The following is an 18,957-nucleotide window of genomic DNA, read 5'->3' as shown; positions in this document are numbered from 1 at the left end:
ACGTTGACTCAGGACAGCAACTGTTCTACCCACAGTGCTAGTCCGTACCACGATCTCACCATCTCTGAAATTGCTGCCATGTTGCAGGGAGGAGCCCTACACTGAACATATGCCTCAATGAGGTAATTTCACGTCAACTGAAGTCACCAATCCAGCCTGGCAGAAGCTTCCATGCACACTAAGAACAACTCGTTCTTTCATTCTCACTCAGCAGGAGGAAATGCTTCAGCACAAAATGGGTTCCTGAGGAACATGAACCCTTTCAGGGCCACTGACGAAGCTGCTCAGTGATCTTCATCACCAGCGCAGTTTTCGGACACTGCCATCGTGAAGGTTTACACTTACTCAAAAAAAACAAAGCAAACAAACATACAAAAAAACACCAATGTTGAACACAGTATCATCCCAGTCTCTATGCTAAAATCCCTGCTGGAATTAGAACAATGAGCTCCACAACTGAAAAGATATTACAAAAAGAAATTAAACACACTTAGGCAACTGAAAGGAAGCACATCTGCTACTTCTGTGTAAGCATAAGGAAATAAAATAGCATCCCACTCATCTGTTAAAAAAAAAAAATCAGTAGCATGTACACCACAGAATCACAGGGTTGGAAGGGACCTCAAGGATCACGAATCTCCAACCCCCTGCCCGAGGCGGGGCAACCAAACACCACCCATACAGCGTTTCATCTTCCTTCCTAAAGCAGTAAGGTGAGATCATTCTTCCTCTCTCCATTTTCACCTGCACATACAGACCAGTTACACAAAGAGGCAACTCCACCTAAGTCAGGAGAAGTCCTGGGCTACCACAACAGACAACCACCATGCAAAAAATGCATAGCATCTGCAGTGTCACCTAGTGAGTGACAGGCATTCATACGCATCTTGCTAGAAGCATATATTTTGTTTTCCATTTTCCCCTCCTTCTGAACAAATTCATCACCTAACAAGTTTTTTTTCCTATTTCTCAAACCTCATTTGTGCTTTATGTAACTACACCTATGGATACATTTAACAAATAGCACTGAAAAACGGAGACTGAACGAGACTTGCATTTGGAAATTCACAACTATTAGGATAAACACTGCCTTCTTATAAAAACAAATGAAACTGAACCATCTCCTTATATCTCCAAAAAGAAGGTACGTGTGCCACTCTGGACGTACGATTAGCTAGAGCAATCCATCTCAAGCAGTTCATATCTTTAAGCCCATCTCTGTAGTTCACAAAGATTCACGTGTTATGCCTGCATCTCTCTTGCCTTCATACAGACAGATCCAAACTGGCCAGGTGACATCAGCTGATAGCATGCAGCGTTCACCCTTTCATTTCCACATCTGTTTCCCAGCTTTTTTCCCCTACATCAGGAATGCCCTCAGTACACAGATGCAAACGCTTCTGGAGAGGTATTTTCAACTACACCCACCGGTGCTTTCTCTCTCTTAGCCCCAAGCAGTGTGCCCTGATAATGCTGACCTACCTGTGGGGTTACACCCTCCAGTTTTGCTGCAGGAACATGTAAGGCTTGCAGAGTTTTTCTGGTGTCTCCTTCATCCAGCGCCTCGCTGATAAGCCCAACAGCCAAAACTCCTAGAGAGAAAGGGATAGAAGAACAAATACAAGATCCAATCCTTGTCCAATCCTTTACCATCATCAGGAAACTGTGCTTTGGAAGAAAAGTGCTATTAGTGCTAAACCAAATACCCACTGAGAATAGCAACATTTTAGTAGCAATCATTTTCTACTAGGAAAGAAAGCAAGACCACTTCTCCACCTTAAAGAAGCCACACATTTTTGGACATAGTAATAAATAAAGGAAAAAGCAGAAAAAAAATCCCTCGGGGAGACCACATGAATGGACACAACTGAGCTCTTCAACACGTAGCTCAAATCCACTAGAAGAGAATTATCAAAACCTCAATGGCCAGGGCTAGTAAGTCACAAGTTTTCAAGAATCCTTCAGAATAAAGCTCTTCACACCAAGCTATAGCTTTGCACAGAACGCCATTCAAAAATACAGTGCCTTCACTTCTGAAATACCAGGATTTACTGGATGCATGTACTATGAGCCGTATTACAACAGATGTGGGTGCTGCCAGGCACAGCGAGGACTACAGTTCAACTAACAGAAAACAGACATAAATAGACAGCTTACACTTAGCTAAATGTGAACAAAGCCTGAGTCACACGTGCCAAACCTACAGCAAATCACAAAGTAACTTGGGTTGGAATGGACACCCAGAGGTCGTGTGATGCAACGTATATTGAATATTCAATTCTTGCTTGCTGAAAGAAGCAACAGTTCAAATCGCAGTTGGAGAGTTTACAACAAAGATCTTGTGAAAGAAAGCGAGGAGCTCAGAGTGGATACAACTTGGGTTAAAATACCCAAAGACTGCAGCTTTTTCTTCTGCACGCAGTAGGAGAATCACAAAGTGGAACGTTTTATAGCAGGCACTGCATTTGGACAGTGATGTCTAGGCCGTAACAGCATGTTTTGTCTCAGCATCACTTGCATTTCCCTCTCAGTATTATCTTAGCCCATAGAATGCCTGCATTTGTTCTGTCCTTCATCTGACAACTCCCCGTCACCTAGGCAGACTACGGCACAGACTGCTTGCTTCCTCCTACAGTGCGTACACACACAGTATGCACACCTTTAGGCATGCTGCTCTCCCCATGAGAGAAAGCGGGGGGAAACTAGGAAAAGAAAGACCTTTCTTACAAAAACACACACACTATGGTTGACACTACTCCATCTCAGGAACAACGAAGGAAAACAGACACGGCAACTTTTGACTCAGGAAAGGGCACAGAGGACAAGCAGTAATTATCCTTGATTAATTAGCCAACAGCGGCAGAAAAAGACTACCCTGTGAAACAACAATATGTTACAGCTCCTCATTAGAAAGCATTCCTGAATTTGAAACCAAGTTTCAGGACAGCAGAAGGGTACATGTCGCTATGGCTTCAGGACTTCCTCTGACACTAGATAAGAAGTATCCATGCACAGGGGCACACAAGAAACTGAACGTATTTGCACTGGAACAGGTTGCCCAAGGAGGCTGGGGATGCCCCATCCCCGGAGGCACTCGAGGCCAGGCTGGATGTGGCTCTGGGCAGCTTGGGCCGGTGGTTGGCGACCTGCACACAGCAGGGGGGTTGAAACTAGATGATCACTACGGTCCTGTTCAACCCAGGCCATTCTATGATTCTATGAAACACTAACAGGTGAAAGAATTAAAAAGTTTCCTACCTAAACTATGCCATAAGACGTCAACTGATGTCATTATAAAATTCTCTGCGTTTTACGGTTGATGGTTTGGGTTCTCTGTTGTCTCTATTGTTCTAGGGTTATAGGAGTGTTACAAGAAACAAGGAGCTGGACTACATGAACTTCCAGGCTTCTGCTGTGATGCCTCACAAATACAAGGCTGCAAAACTAGTGCTCTGGTGCACGCATGCACGTGGCGTGCACTTGTTCGGGTCACGTGATCAGATGAACTGAAGCCACACAGGAAGCCCGTGTCTATTTGGAGATCCAGGAAGCAAGTTAGTCAAGATTCCAGGCTCTGACACAACATTTAAGCCCCTCTAGATTACAGCCTTTTCAGGGCAACTCAGCTACACAAGAAGCAGTGGCAAAAGCCAACTATCTCAGTCTATACGAATCAAGCAACAAGATTGTTCGTTGGCATGCACCTAGTTTTAGCACACCTTATGATCTAGGATCAGTCTAGCACTAATCAAGCAAAACTTACTTCCATGTTCTTCATGCACAGCTAAGTGCACACGATCCACACGTGACTGGATATCATTCCACGTGACAAACTCATTTTCTTCTGCACGCATCCGAGCTTTCAGCTTCATCACATCATCCACACATCTGTCAAAGAACAAAAATCAAAACCAGCAAGTACCATGTCATGAAAAACTGGCCAGGGAACACACAAGACAGCAATGAGAACTAAACACAAAATGGAAGAAGTAACACAAGGGTTAAAACGGACATACGCAAAAGAAAGAAGGAATAGGAAAAAGACAAAAGACCGTGAGCAAGGTGGTCAGCTCCAGTGCAAAACAATCCAGAAAAGCACTAAAACACCACATGACACTTTCAGACAAAAAACACAGGGCAGGAGCTGGCCTAGTGCAATTGAGAACCTCGTAGGGCCAGAACACAGCTTTGTTGTGAAACCTTGATAAAGGTCTGAGAGACGGTACTCAGAGCAGATCAGTAAGAAACGGGGAATGCAAAGACAAGATGCAAGAACCGAGAGAGAATAAACTAATATTGGAGTCAGCAGTGAAAGAACCTGAAGTATAAGGGGAAGAAAAGAAAACCGAACCTCTCGGGAATGTAAGCAATATCAAAGATGGACACGAACCTTCCAAACACTCAACTCTGACAGTTCTCATCCTCAGTGCTTGTCAGCCCTGGGACAGGATTGCTCAGTTGTCTCCATACTGCACTCACATCCCCTGAACCCAAAGCCCTGATCATCACAGCCACAGAAGAGAGCATCTCTACAGCAACAGATAATTCTGCATGGGTGAGGTTACCCTGCATACAAAGGGGAATACAGATCAATTACACTTGCTCTTCAAAACTATGGCTAGAGCACCAAGAGATTAAAACAGAATCTCACAGTGCTGAGTAGCTCAAGACTTCAAGATGAAGCATCACGTCAGAACAGACTAAGCATCAAGGCAGTTCTACAAACACTCAAGACAGGCCCATTGAGTGAAACAGACAAGGCAGATTTGGTGATCCATATCAATTCACAGACATCAGAATGCATTACTTACATCATGGCTTTGTTGCTGCAAGGCGGCCAGCTCCTTGGGATAAAGATCGGCAGCAAATGCATAAACCTCTGCTAGCTGGGCCTCTGGCTTCATCATTTCTGCCACAGCCTTCTCCGCATCACCCATTCTAACTGCAGCATTAGTGCTGGTCGCTGCTGCCAGCCCTAGCAGTTTGAAGAGGCAGCACATCAGAGAGGCAGCATGAGAACAACGGCGGCAGACAGTTGGGCTCCCAGTCATGCAAGCACTTGTACTGTATTCAATAGTAAGAACCCTAACCTAAAAAAAACAACCTAATTCCCTTACAGGTTTTCCAATCAGTTGTTTACCCAACTAGTCCTGCATTACTGTAAACAACCAGACCACACAAGGCCCTCTTTAAAGTAAGACTCATGTTTAAACCAGTTTACCTTTTGTCTGATTATCAGAGGACTGTCTCACCAACCTCTGCCAAGAAGAAGCCTCACAACTGTCCATGTTTTCCATCGGTAGTTCATAACAACTTTTCCTTCCAGTATCTATGACTGGTCGTGGCAGCACCAGGCATTCTACAGTGTTCTCTGCACCCTACAGTGCTTGCACTTGAACACAGCACAAATGCGTAAATAAACATCAAGCAGCACCGAGAACCAGGAAGGCACTTTGAAGGTAACCTCCTACTTACTACACCTGCACCATCTCCCTCTTGTAATTTAAACCACCTGGAACCAGATCCCTATCAGCTTGCTTTTCATGTGTTCTAAATTCAACTAATTGCTATTGTGCAGCCAGAATTAAACACTGAAAGCTTCTGGAACTTTCTCCAGAAGAGAGTTTTGCATGGTGTCAGAAGCACCTGATTAAAACAAATCCAGCCACTGTGATCTACATTTTATTTGCTATCTGATACCTAGAAACAGCCATTAAAAAAAAACTGAAAGTTCCATAGCTCAAATCAAGTAAGCCTTATGTCAGTAGTCAACAGGTAAGCTAGTTCTAACACCTCACGGAGCAATCCAGATTTCTGACACAGTCCATGGAACAAAATTTAACACAAACTGCCTAGGAAAAGAATTATTGAAGGCAGACACAAGCCCCATGCTGCTCAGCATTTCATCTCACCTGCTGTTATCTCAAGCAGTATTTTTAAGAGCTCGATAGAAGACAGAGACAGCTGTCATGATTATTTTCCATGTGCCAGGAGCCTCAAACTACTTAAAGAACATCCACGATAGTCTGACGTAGCCCTGCTATAACCTCATGTGAACACAAACACTGCGCTTTCCCATCCTTCTGATCACACCCCACAGCAACAACAACATCAGCTCATTCCGTGCAAATAGCTCAGCAAAGGGAATAAACAAACAGAAGAAAACAGCCTTTCCTTAAGCCACTTCAATTAGTCACAGTAATGCAACCAAGTCACAGTATGTTACACCCATTACGGACATATGCATCCAGCGCAGTGCCCAAGACCTACTTTGCTGAAACTGGACACATTTTTCTAGGCTCTGAAGGCACACGATCCCTTACATCTCTGCTTGGGTGTACCCTTTCAGAAAATAATGCACTGAAGACATACAGTACAAGTAACGACTTCACAATTTCACTTGCAGTCTCCTTTACTTCAGACTCCTCTTTTCCACAAACCAGCAAATCATCTACATGCTGTCACAGCTTTACCAACTCTTCAACCTGAAACTTTCCCAAAACTTTCTCCAGCACTTCATTAGTTAAAACAAAAATAAAATATAAAATATATAATGTATATAAAATAACACATAATAACACAATATATAATACCTATAATAATATAACACATAAAATATAATAAAATCAATTAGGCGATTCTATGAACCCTTGGGGCAAAGCAATCCACCTACCTTGCTATTTTTGTCGCATTTTTGGATCCTCTCGTACAACGGCAAAAAGATCTCGGCTCTCTGAGTCTAAAATGCAGGTCCAGAAAGCATCTTTGAGGTCTGTTACACTGAACCATTTGTGTCCGTGTGGGATTGGACTCATTAAATTACAGGGCTTAGGAAGCAGGGGGTGTCACTTGAGAACCATTTCATTCATTTCTCTTGGATCTTGTACCAGTCGATAGGTGCCACCTGCTTTCTGTAAAGGCTGTTTTCAATTATTTTGAAATCATTCTCCCTGTTTCCCTTTTCCAGAAGCACGGATCCGCGGATCCCTCCACCCCGTCAGTCACAGAACAGGGCCGAACCAGCCTGTAAATCACTGACGCCTGGGCAACCTGTTCTTGTGTGGCACCACCCGTCATGCAAAAGATTTCCTCCTAATATCAACCTAAACCTCCCCTGTCTCACTTTAAAACCATTCCCCCTTGTCCTATCACCATCCACCCTCGTGAACAGCCGCTCCCTTCCTGCTTATACACTCCCCTCAAGTACTGCAAGGCTGCAATGAAGTCTCCCACAGCCTACTCTTCTCCAGGCTGAACAAGCCCATTGCCCTCAACCTCTCCTCACAGCAGAGCTGCTCCAGCCCTCTGACATCTCAGTGCCTCCTCTGCACCCGCTCCCACAGCTCCACGTCCTTCCTGTGCTGCGGGCCCCACGCCTGGATGCAGCGCTGCAGATGAGGCCTCAAAGGAGCTCAGTCGATGAGGACAATCACCTCTCTCTCCCTGCTGGTCACCCCGTTTGCAATGCAGCCCAGAACAGGGGCTTCATTTTTTATAGAAATCTACATACCCACGCCTACAGTCCCCCCACAATGCACTACAGCTTCATATTCCTTCCTCCCAACAGCCCCCAATAGTCCCATATGACCCTATGGCCCACCACAGCCCCCTATCTCCCTATACACCACCCTTAGTGCCCCGTATCTGCCTCTCCCCCGCAACAGCTCCCCATACCCCCTACATCCCCTCCCAGGCGACTACAGCCTCACATCTCGCTATATTCCCCCTCCCCCCCCCCCGTCGCCTCCCCGCAGCTTCCTAGAGCCCCCCACAGCCCCTCTCCCCGTCCCGGCACCGCTCTCCAACACACCTCCGGCACAGCTGTCCTCAGCACTCGCTCCCGAGCTGCCGCGGCTTCCCTCCCGGTGCCGCCTGGACAGCACCCGGGCGGCACAGGCGGCTGCAGCGGCGCTCCGCGAGGAGAGCCGCGCCTCCAACAGCCGCCTCCCAACGTTCGCTCCCGCGCACGGCGCCTCTGCCAATGGCAGCCGGCGGCGCTGCCGCGGACCAACGACAGGCAGGCAAGGGCGGGACAGCGCTGCCGCGGACCAACGAGAGGCAGGCAGGGGCGGGACAGCGCTGCCCCTGACCAATGAGAGGCAGGCAGGGGCGGGACAGCGCTGCCCCTGACCAATGAGAGGCCGGGCCACGATGAGCTCGTCCTTCTGCAGTGTGATGAGGACACGGCTGCAGATGATCTGCGCAGGCAGCTCGGAGGTTGGGAGCCAGGAATGGACGCGGCCGGAGGAGAGAGGTGATAGGGAGCAGCCAAGGCATCACAGTGCATCCAAAAGCCCTGAAAGGCATCACAAAGCCACCGCCAGGAAGCTTGGGGTTATCACGAGCAGCATCCAGGATGCTAGAGATGGTTTGCTACTGTACCAAATGGGAGCTGCAGACATCCCGAAGCCAGACAAAACGGGAACTAACCCAGAGCTCTGCTTCATGCACCCCACAGCCTCAGCGTTGCAAGCTGAGGTGCTTTGCTGTGTGTTGCATTCATCCCAGTCCCCGGGAATGAAAACTCCTCAGGCAGTCAAAGCGTTGAGTGAGCACAAGTGTGCTTTTATTATTAAAGGAAAAGACAGGAGGGCGTGAGAGGTTCAGGTAAAGATGGGAATCGTCCTCTCTTGGGTGGAAAGCTCACGGAGAGAGTGGCTCAGAGCTCTCAGTGCTGCTGCCCGGTGCCTGGGACTGGAGGCCCGATTCTAAGTCCCCCTCCAAGAGGCTCTGCTTCTCCTCGCTGGTGCTAACCTGCTCCTGCACAGAGGTGCTGCTGTCGGGGCACTCAGGCTCTGCTTGGGCTGGGCTGCACTGCACAGGCACCGGGTCACAGTCCAGGCTGGTGCCTGTGGTGTCTGGCAGGCTCAGGTCAGCATCTTCAGCAGAGCTGGGAGAAATGAGGGCTTCAACTTGGATGAGCTCCTTGTGTGTGCCACTGTTGTTATGCAGCACGCTGTCAGCTGAACCGCAGCCATTTGTGCTTCCTGCGAGCTCTCCATTCGTGGAAGCACACAGCCCAGCATCGCTACTTGCTCCAGCTCTGCTCGGTTGACAAGAGCTCAAATCACCTATAAAAGAATGAACAGGGCTTGGTGTCAAACTCTCCCAAGCTGAATTACAAAAGTGGTTCTTGATCAGGGGAGAACTGAAGGTGTCAGGTATGGGCTGGAACGCTAGAAGGAGATACAAGCCCACTGACAGCAAGAATTCTACGTTGCTGAGAAGCAGGGTGTTGAAAGCTGGATTTGCATCCTTACCTGCCAGCACTACAACGTCTGTCTCCGAGGGCTCCCTGGGACGGCGCTGCGGTTGGCGTTTGGCCACAGACGATGGTTTTCCCAGGCTGAAGCAGGAACACCAACAGCCAGCTGGTGATTCCTTCATCCTGCTGGGTGGACTTGGTCTGGAGAGAGAAAACAGGGAATGGTGTGAGTCGTGCGTGGAACTTCAGAAGCATCTCTGACTCTGACAGCTCATCGGCCCCATCTCACTGCCGTGTCTAGTTTCTCGTGCCAGCAGGTCTGACCAACAGCTCTGCTTCGAGGACAACTGGAATTGGATTCAGGCACGTGGCCCTCAAGTCCGGAAAACCCCAATGTTTCCAGGTACAGCCAGCACAGGCCGGGATGGACGTCAGCATGGCTTTATGCAGCTCGTGACTGCCTGCCCAGCAAGGAGGGAATGCCAGCCTTGTGTGCCGGCGGGCAACTGAATGTGAGTTCAGTCTCACAGAGCAAAGGGAGTGGAGATTCACTGCAACACTTCAGGCACCATCAGTTTAACTGACTTTCAGCAAGCTTTGGCACTAGAAATAATGGGGGCAAAAAAAAAAAAAAAAAAACCAACACAAAAAGAAACCACAAAAACCCACCCAAACCATGATGATAAGGTACTGGAAAAGGAAGTCCTCTTTACCTTTCAGGTGGAAAGTCGATGACCGTGTGGAATTTCCCCTGTACAGCTGTGGGGCCTTCTTCCACCTCTATGTCCCTGCTCTCTGTCACAACCACAGGAGAGCTGCTGTGGCCTCGCCTCCGTGCCTGCGCCTCCTCCAGGCTGAGCAGCTCTGTGGCAGGAGAAGACGCCTGCACAGACTTGGGCAATGAGAGAACACTGTGCCCTGTAAGGGAAAACCACAGGTGAGAGCCAGGATCAGAAAGCGGCAGCACTACGGCCATCACAGGTCCGGGGGAGCTGCTGTGTTTCTCTCAGATTTGCTTCTCCGAGCCGCTGCAAGAAGAGCAGCTCAAAACAACCATGTGCTCAGAGGTGTGTCTATGGCAAAGGACGCAGTCATAATTAAGAGCAGCTCCCTGTATCAAAACAGGCAAACAAAATCCCTAGAAAATGGGGGCAGGGAACTGAGAAAGCTTCGCTGTCACACGTTAATCAAGCCTCACCTGCTTGCAAGACATCATAATGACAGAAACGGTTTTCTTCTTGTCACGTTTGGGCTTGCACATTCTCAGCATCCAGCAACAGGGTGCCAGATTCTCACCTAAGCCCAGAAGTCTGCTGTCCCCTCGACAGGAAAAGTGTATTTCACAGGACTTGGAGAAGGCCTGCATTTGATCCAGGTGTCTGATCAAGATAAAGCTAATGGAGAAAGACACTCACCTGCTCCATCTGCGATGTCAGGTCCAGATGTGGAGCAGAAGAGGACATCTGTGTGGTCAATGATGAATTCCACCACAGCCGACTGCGTCTGCAGTTCCATGCAGGCAGCTCTCCCGCTGGCACAGGCAGACTCGCTCTGCTGTGATCTGTAGAAAAGGCAGGTTTTAGAAGTCATTCAGCCAAGATCGCTTCCCCAGGTCTGAACTGTAGCAGCCCTAAGCTGTCTAACTGGGCTCCGGAGACTTCCGCAGTGGGCAGTCAGTGATGCCACTGAAGAAGTTCTCCTGGCTGATCAAGGACACACCAGTCCCACCTAAACAAGAGAGCAGCAATGCTCATCTAGAAATTGTGCCCACGTGGGGTTGCAGAACAGTCCAGGCTCCTGCTCTGCTGTCAGCCACTCACTGCAGATTTCACAGGAGAAGAGCACATGTGGTGCAGAAGAAGGGAGGACTGCTTTATTCTAGTGGAGAACAGACGTAAGCGTTCTGTTGAAATGGAAAAAGAAGTTTACCTTAAGAGGTTTGGAGCCCACACAATGGCTAAGTTCTTAGCATGCATGTTGGTGACAGAGCTGTTCGCAGCCAGACAGGCCAAGTGTCTCATCAGATACGCCAGGGTCCTGGGAAACAAGAGCGGCAAATGTTCAGCACCAGCCAGCATCCCGTGCTGCGACTCACAAAGCAAACCTCAATTCACACTAGTTGTTATTACTGCTACCGTCACTGAAGATGAAGTAGATCCAACTTGACCAAGTGCCACGCTGCAGCACCCAGCTCCAGCACAGCACAGCCACAGCCATCAGCTGCACCAAGCGTGCCCCCGTGCCCAGGAACTGACCCCACAAATTAACCCCATGCAGGGTTTCAGCACACCCAGGCATCCCGTTGCTCGCGTGAGACAAAGCCTGGAATTGCACTTTGCCCTCTGAAGTACAGCAGGGCTGAGCTCAGCGGGCTGAGGGCAGCACTGACCTGTAGTGAGGAGCGGGCAGCTGCTGGATGGCGTCCCGCATTCTGACCAGCCGCTCCTCCTCCGTAGTGGCACCAACAGCATCCTGGAAAAGGGCAGAAAGGGATTGAGACACAAATCAGGCGAGATACCTGCCGCAGGGTCGGGAACCAAGGGAACAGCGCGCTGCTGGTCAGCACTGAGAAAGACTTTAGGCCTCCCCAGAGGCATCTGGGGAACATAGCAGCACGCAGCTGGTGCCACCACGGCCAAGGAGTCCAAGCACCGGGCCGGTTTACAGCCTGGTTGGGCAGCTCAGCTCCTCGCAGGGGGCATTCATCTCCAAGTACACTTGGCTATTAATCCCCTTCCCGTTCCAGAAATAGTTGGGGAATAGCAACAAACAAACAAACAAACAACACAGGAATTCTCGCAAAGCATTGTGAATATGGAAATAACCACCTCCTGGGGCCACCAGAAGTGGCATCAGCACGATGCAGGATGTGGCAAAGACATGCAAGTAAACCCCATGGGGCTAACAGAAGAAGGGCCTCGGAGCTGGGGCACTGCTGCAGCCATCTCCCAAGAGGCCCACGGAAGAGGTAAAGGAAAGGCGTTGCCTTGTGCTTACCGAGAACTTGTCGTACAGCTGGTCGGTCAGCAGGGGGTTCGGGAGCTCCCTGAAGTACATTTTGCAGAGGGAGCTCGCGCTGTGAACGTCGCGGACGGTCAGCTCAGGAACCTGCTCAGACTCAAACTCCTGGCTGCAGAGAAGGACACGAAAATGGTTGAGAAAGAGGAAAGCAAGTCAAAAGCCACACCCAACGCAATCCAGAGTTGGAAGGGCTTCCTGATGCACAGCAGAACACAAACACTCGGCCACCAGCACCACGTCAGCCGTGCTGGATGGGATGTTCCCAAAGGAGACCTTTACTCTGTGCTAAGGCATTGCCCGCAGGCCTCTGAACGCCCGCAACAGGGCCCGTGCCCCTGCTGGCAGCTGTGTCTGTCAGTCGCAGCACTCTTACCGCAGTCTCTGGACTCTGGACGCGACGCCGGACAGGCGGTATATCCCCTGCACCACGCCGTGCTGCTCGATGAACTCGGCGCAGCTCTGGAGGACCTGGGGGACTAAAGAACACGTGCCGGCGGTTACTGGAGCTCCTTATTCAAGTCCTGGCTCAGGCTGCGCTCCCGTCACATCCCATCCACTAAGCCCAGCCAGGCTACTGCTTAGCTCTTCCTTCAAGGGGAAAGCTGTCAGAGACACCTCTGCAGGAGCTGCTGAGGAAACTGGACAGAGATGTGTTCTTTGCGTTCCAGAAATGCCAGGACCTAGGAATCAGCCTGGAGAAAGTAATTCCGGGGAAGCCGCAGACATTGCAAGTCCCATCACTGCTCCCACGGGAACGGAGGTGGAAAATCTCACGCCCGGAAGGAGCTGGGAAACTGATGCAGGACACTCTCTTTGGCCAAAAGGCTTCCTTTCTTTTCAGGCTACCAGGGGATTGGCTTACAGGCTTTGCTTTAAGCAAATACAAATGTGCTTGTCCCTTGGGAGCATTTACCTTGCAGCCATCACCTACTCAGTTGATCTTTCAGTCGTCAACTCCCATTCCCCGTTTCTCCACCTGTATCAACCTGCCCCTTGCTACATACCATCTCCCTTTCATCTTTAGGTTCCCAAACAGGGAAGCTCTCAGGCATGGGCCGTCCCTTACCATCACAACCAGAGTGGAGAAGATGCTCTCCCAGGTCACGGCCAAACACCCTTTCCTTCTCCACCTCCCGCTCTTTCTGTTGCTTTGGGCGGGCCTTCACCACGGAACGAAGGAAGGAGAGGAGCTTGCCGCGCTTCTTTGGCACTGCACAACAAAAGGAAGAAACCAGTTCATTTTAGGCTTGGCTCCATTGGACGAGGCCGAGCACAACACATTCTACAGAGCACCTCAAAACGGGAAGAACATGATGAGCAAGTGCGTACAAAAATGGATTTTCCCCAACCCTGGAGGAGTCCAAGGCCAGACTGGATGGGGCCCTGGGCAGCCTGGTCCAGTCCCACATTAAATGTGGAGCTTGGTTGGCAGCCCAGCTTGAGGCAGGGGGCTTGGAGCTTGATGATCCTTGAGCTCCCTTCCATCCCAAGCCATTCTACAAGGATTCTAGGATTTCCCCAACTCCAGACATAAACACACAAACTCCTGTGTGATTTGACCGGGCCAAATCTCTGCACGTTCTGATGGAGTTTAATGCACTCCTCTTGCTTAGCTTGCTCAACCTGGGGATTAAGGACCCTCTTGAAAAGCCACGTTCTGATCAAGCGTGTCACTAGCACAACCAGACCTCTATCTGTCCACCAGGGACGCTGGCCGTTCTCAGCCTCGTACTGACTTGCAGGAGAACTGCCTTTGCCTTCCCTCATTCTCCCTGCCTACAAAACACCAGCCATACGCCCCGTGCTATGCATGAAGGATCATCAGCACAGAGGATAAGGTGGGAAGGATAAGGGAGGTATTAAACACGGAACACACCCAAAAAAGACTCCATTTTGCTTCCCTGCACCATCAAATGTATCATCGTACCTGGCTTTGGCACTGAATTGATGAGACTCTCCGGGATTTTTCCGTTAATGAGCTCCACACACTCACTGGGGAAAAATCCAACCTGTAACAAGAAGAAGAAGAGAGGTGCGATACTGAAGGCAGCGTTTCTCAGGCCTGAACTGTTCAAACATCACATTTTCCTCATAACGTGCCTGCCGGATGCTCCGTAAGACAATCCAACAAAAAAATGGCCTGCTTAAAGTTAATGATTATTCAAAATATGCAGGCAAATAACCATAAAACTGTGTACGGAGCGGGGAAAGGACAAGTATGCTATGCACCCCTAAATCTCAAGCATGCCCGAAGGGAAAGACTTCATACAGAAGCTATAGATTATGATAGATTGATGCAGCTAGATCTGAGTTAGCACAGCCTATGAACTTTCTGCTTGCTGACTGAGATGCAGCTGCCATCCCCAGCTCTGAGCTACCCAGCGTTCGGCAGCCAGCAGCAGCAGCAAGCACACAGAGGCTCTGTTACCCTGCCTCATCTCAGCTGACAGGCAGCGACTTCCTGAAAGACAGTGACTTCACCTTCTGCATGGGTGCAAGCACAAGTGCTCTGAGACACTGAAACACGTGTCCTAGCTGCTGCATTTCCAAAGGTGCGGTTCAGTGGCCGTGACCTGATGCATGTTGTGAGGGCTCTTCTTTCTAAGTTAATTGAGGAGACAGTTTCCTATAAAGACCAACTTTCAGCTCTGGCCTAAGCCCACAGCAAAAGGCAAAGTCCCCTGACACCAGCACAAGGAAACCATTTTCTATGTGGAGCCATGCTGTGCAGGCAGGGCAGCTCTAAGCTGAGATTCCTGCCTCGACCGAAGTTGCGCTCTCACGTCTGAAGCTTGTGCCTACCTGAAAGCCGTGCTTGCCTCTCCAGCGGGGGCTCAGCTCCTGAGGCGGCATATCGATGACGCACACGAGGTCTCCCACCTGCAAGAGATTGCAACGTCAATCCCAGCTTCAGCACGGCTGGGAGGAAAGCGCAGCTCAAATGACTGCATTCTTCTGCACTGCCCAATATCGTCAAGCTTGAGAGCCATTGCACCAGTGCAGCTCTTCAGGCATTTGCAGCCGTACAACTGAACGTGGAGGTAGAAGAGTCACTACGATACACAACATACAGAATTCAGCTGTTCAGTAGGAAATGGTTCTCAGAAGCAGCAGGCTCTTTGCCAAAGGGAGAGCTCCAATTAAACCGCAGGCATAAGTCAGCGGAACAGATCCTGAACACATCTGCACACTCCATACACTGGTCTGCCATTGCTCAGAGACCAGGCTACCACACCGGGCAGTAGCTCTTTGATCAGAAGATTCCAATGCCAAATAGAGCCATACTTTAGAGATGGCTGAACTCCTCCCTGCATCCAACCCACTGCAAGTCTAATCTGGAACCGAATCTTCCGGGCTTCACCTCACCAAACATTCTGAAGGTGTCTGAGAATATTCCTGATAGCTTCACATGTTATACTCTTCTGTACACGACAACTAGGAACGCCCTTAACTGCTTACCTGCAAGGAGAGTTCACCCGGTGCCTGGGCAACGTATCTCTTAATAACGTGGGCAGCACCAATAGCTGGGATATTAAGAGATGACTCCTCACGGACCAGCACGGGCTTCCCGTTGTTCTCAGCCTGAAACAGAGAGCACAGGCCACGGTGAGGAGCTGAGGGCAAACGAGGAGGATTTCAGGCTGAGGAGCATGTCAGCAGAGAAAGCTGCAGGAAATGCACTCGGTCCTTATCATGGGCACACAAGAAGGAACGGCAAGGCTAAGAACATGCCCGCAGCAAGGAAAGAAAGCAGCTTTAAGGCAGCTTTTCAGTGACACTGATAGAGCCGCAAGGATTCGCTCTCTCTTGAAAAGCAGGAGAGCACATCTGCGGCTCACTCTGCTGGCTCAAATCAGGGAACAAAGACCAATCAGAGCTCCATACTCTACCTCCATCCGTGCGATGTCAGGCCCACAGCTGATCTCGCTGCACGCGACGCCCATCACAGCAGGCACGACAAGCTGGAACTGAAGAGAAACACGCTCATATTTTCTCTCTACACACACCACAGTATCGAGAGACTACTGGAGAACTACCCTTGGCTATCCTCTGGCACAGGCAGGTGCTCTAGAAGCAACCACTCTGTTCACTCCGTTCAAATGGGACTGCCCATTAGGCAGCATTTGACCAAGCGGCTGTCCCTCTGCTAGCAGATGGGGACTGGCACAAAGCAGCAGATGCATTTGCCCAGGGCGCTCTGACAGCGCAGCAGCAGGGCAGTGAGAGGAATCATTGCTGCAGGTGCATCTGCTCCCCGGCCACGGCTCCCAGCAGCCTCACCACCGGCACCTGCTGCAGCCCCGCACATCAAGGATTCCCTCTGCTTGCATCTCTGCTGTGCTCCCTACAGCTGCCGGGCACACTCACACAGCCCAAGCGTGCGGGCTTGTGACCTTGGGTCACGCTGTGCAGCTCGGCACAAACTGGGCCTAGGACTCTTTGCCTAAGGGTTAGGTTTCCTTCAGACCAGCTGGTCACAGCACCACACACAGCATCCTTCTGAGGGCGGAGCTGGAGGGGAAGGGAAAAAACCCACACGGGACCAGTGTCCCATCAAAGCTGGGTGAGGCTGTGTTACTAAACATGGTGCGACACAGTGCTGGTCAACCACGTGAGGGGACAAAGCGTGGCACGTACCTGGCAGGAGATCAGAACAAGGTAGACAAGTGTCTTGAACTCGCAGCTGATTCTTGTCACTTTGCTCTGTTCTTCCACGAGCAAAAGCTGCACCAAGGGAGCGGGTAGAGGAGAGAGAAGGAACAGGTCTGAGAGCTTGCACAATGTAGCAAAGATGACACGGGAAAAACCATGGAAAAAATGCCATCTTTGTGGATCGCTAGGGAATGCAGGTACTGGGTGAAAGTTACGGTTGATGGACAAGAGTAAGCAGTATGAGCTGCTAGGAGCTCCACCAGCCAGCAGTTCTCAACAGCTCACTGCCCACCCGTCCATCCCACGCCCTGACTCAGCTTACCTACAAGATGCTGCACAAGACGGGGTGAAAACGAAGGCACTCAGTCGCTGCACAAGGGCAACAAGCGAGCTACTCACGCAGAGCTCAAGCGCTCCAATGAAGGGACGCAGCACGCACTGCTCCTCCCCTCATTCCAGCCGCTTGTGACATCACTAAGGGCCACCAGGCTGCTCCGCCATGACGACAGGGTGGGGAGGCAAGACCATGTCACAGGACCAGAAGATTCCAACACCGCACCCAACATTCTAGAATCAGCGGCGGTTGGAATTCTACCTCAGCCCAATCCTGCAGAAGCTGCCATGCGGTTGCCATGACCACAGCGCAGGACCCAGCGCTTGCTCCTGGGCAGCCTCGTACGGCTGGCCTCAGGCCGTCCCTCTGCAGGGCCTTCCTGCCCTCGGGCAGATGGACATTGCTTCCCAACAGCGTACCTTGCAGCGCAGGGCCTATGCAAAATCCACACTGGAGTCCTATATATCTCTATCAAGCTATCTATACCTAGACACACAGTCACCACTACCATCTTTTTTCTTAGTCTTGAGGTACACCATTCAGCTGTTTGTTTCATTGCCATCAAACAACCCCACTGACGTCACACTGCTGACACAACGTCCTTGCAAACACAGCAGCAACTCCTGGCACCGATAGCTCCGGCTACAACAAGCACAGGGCTCTGGCTTGCTTTGGATGCAGTTGCAGCATGGATCTGAGGGCGTTGTGGAAGGGGATATATTTCAAATTGCACCGATGTTTTCCGACCATTTCTCTTTTGACATGGTCCCAGCACCTGGCATGCTGATCATCATCCTGAATATACATTTTGTCAAAGTTCTAGAACTATTGAAATAGTTCCTTACCAAACGCAATCTGATCACTCTTCTGGCCATATTTTGTTCCAGCTACCGCTTCCTGCGGGTGGCACGAATAGCGCTGCATCACCTATAGCTCTCTGCTCTTACCGTTCTCATGCTGTCTGGGCAGTCCTCGTGGCCTCAAAACTCTCTCATGCCAAACGTGCCACATTCTGAGGCACAGAATATATATCACACTACTTCAAAACGCCTTTTTTTTTTTTTTTTTTTAATATAATGATACTAGGGATAATCATCTGGAGCTAGAGCAATATGAGAAAATTCCCTTTAGTTCAACCATAAGTCTGCCCCATGGACACCCGAAGAGCTCTAAGAATACGCAGGGTGGACATGGATGGCAGCTACCATAACAGTAAGCAATGAAAAATGAGGTTGTGAGCCATGCTGTGTCATTGCATCTGCAGGCAGGGATTTCTCCTTGGACTGAGCAGAGTGCAGATGTAGCCTGAGAAAAGAACTTAGGATCATTCAGGAAAAGCAAATGAGTTGAGTAATTAATTGAAGAAACTCACGTTCTAAAGGTACTTAGAAGGAGAGAGTATTTCCCAACAGAATGGGTTTAACTGTCTATGACCTGTTTGGTTACACAGGTCTACTCTATGTATGCTTAGACTGACCTGAGAGGGCATGCTTCAGCACACCCCAGAATTTCCAGTTTCCAAATCGTCCAGGCAGCGCAAGTGCGGTGTACGTCTCCCTTGGCACAGACATCAAGCTTTTCTTCCTGTGCAATAAACTAATTATGACGGGGGAAGGGGACAGTACAGGCCGCACAAGAGAAGAGCCTAGGGGAACGATTTTACAGCTGGGAGTGAGGCAAATGACTCGGCTCAAGTGCATCTATACCAATGCACGCAGCATGAGCAACAAGCAGGAGGAACTGG

The 18,957-nt window shown here is 49.9% G+C and overlaps 1 pseudogene across 1 annotated transcript in view; it reads right to left on the bottom strand.

Annotated features, from left to right (window-relative positions):
- LOC306948544 (ras GTPase-activating-like protein IQGAP1) overlaps positions 1-16,170 on the bottom strand; it is a 30,557-nt pseudogene extending 14,387 nt beyond the window's left edge. Inside the window, exons 1-7 of the transcript in view lie at positions 16,117-16,170; positions 15,686-15,808; positions 8,132-8,198; positions 4,812-4,975; positions 4,407-4,566; positions 3,764-3,888; positions 1,429-1,592 (exon numbers count right to left, since the gene is read on the bottom strand). The product of the transcript in view is annotated as a ras GTPase-activating-like protein IQGAP1 (transcript). The remainder of the gene's footprint in view (positions 1-1,428; positions 1,593-3,763; positions 3,889-4,406; positions 4,567-4,811; positions 4,976-8,131; positions 8,199-15,685; positions 15,809-16,116) is intronic.
- Between the last annotated feature and the right edge of the window lie 2,787 nt (positions 16,171-18,957).

Source organism: Tetrao urogallus (genome assembly GCF_951394365.1).
Source record: "Tetrao urogallus genome assembly, chromosome: 7".
Taxonomy (NCBI): domain Eukaryota; kingdom Metazoa; phylum Chordata; class Aves; order Galliformes; family Phasianidae; genus Tetrao; species Tetrao urogallus.
This window is presented reverse-complemented; position numbering and strand designations above follow the sequence as displayed.